This window comes from Neopelma chrysocephalum, unplaced genomic scaffold (genome assembly GCF_003984885.1).
Source record: "Neopelma chrysocephalum unplaced genomic scaffold, ASM398488v2 Primary Assembly neopelma1_184749, whole genome shotgun sequence".
Lineage (NCBI taxonomy): Eukaryota > Metazoa > Chordata > Aves > Passeriformes > Pipridae > Neopelma > Neopelma chrysocephalum.
In genome coordinates this window covers 1-473 of record NW_020938544.1, presented here as the reverse complement: position 1 = coordinate 473, position 473 = coordinate 1, and the positions used below count along the sequence as shown (strand labels likewise).

Sequence of the window (473 nt, the reverse complement as noted above, 5' to 3'; positions counted from 1 at the left end):
AAGTCCTGGGGTCCATCGGGGTCAAATCCTGGAGTCCATCCATCGGAGTCACATCCCAAAAATCCAGTGGGATCGGATCCCAGTGTCCATCAGGGTAAAATCCCGGGGTGCATCCATCAGAGCCACATCCCAAAAATCCATCGGGATCAAGTCCTGGGATCCATCGGGTTTAAATCCCGAGGTCCATCCATCGGAGCCACATCCCAAAATCCAGTGGGATCAGATCCCAGTGTCCATCAGGGTAAAATCCCGGGGTCCATCCATCAGAGCCACATCCCAAAATCCAGCGGGATCAGCTCCCAGCATCCACTGGGCTCATCCCAATCCCAAGGATCCCTGTTTTCCACACATTCCCAGCGCTCCCTGGTGGTCTAGTGGTTAGGATTCGGCGCTCTCACCGCCGCGGCCCGGGTTCGATTCCCGGTCAGGGAAGTTTCATTTTCGTCTCTTTTTTCCCCTCAAAATCCCTTTTT

The 473-nt window shown here is 54.5% G+C and overlaps 1 non-coding gene across 1 annotated transcript; it reads left to right on the top strand.

Moving 5' to 3' along the window:
• Positions 1-360: 360 nt before the first annotated feature.
• Positions 361-432, top strand: TRNAE-CUC. The gene has a single exon. It is a non-coding gene; the product is annotated as a tRNA-Glu (tRNA).
• Positions 433-473: the final 41 nt, after the last annotated feature.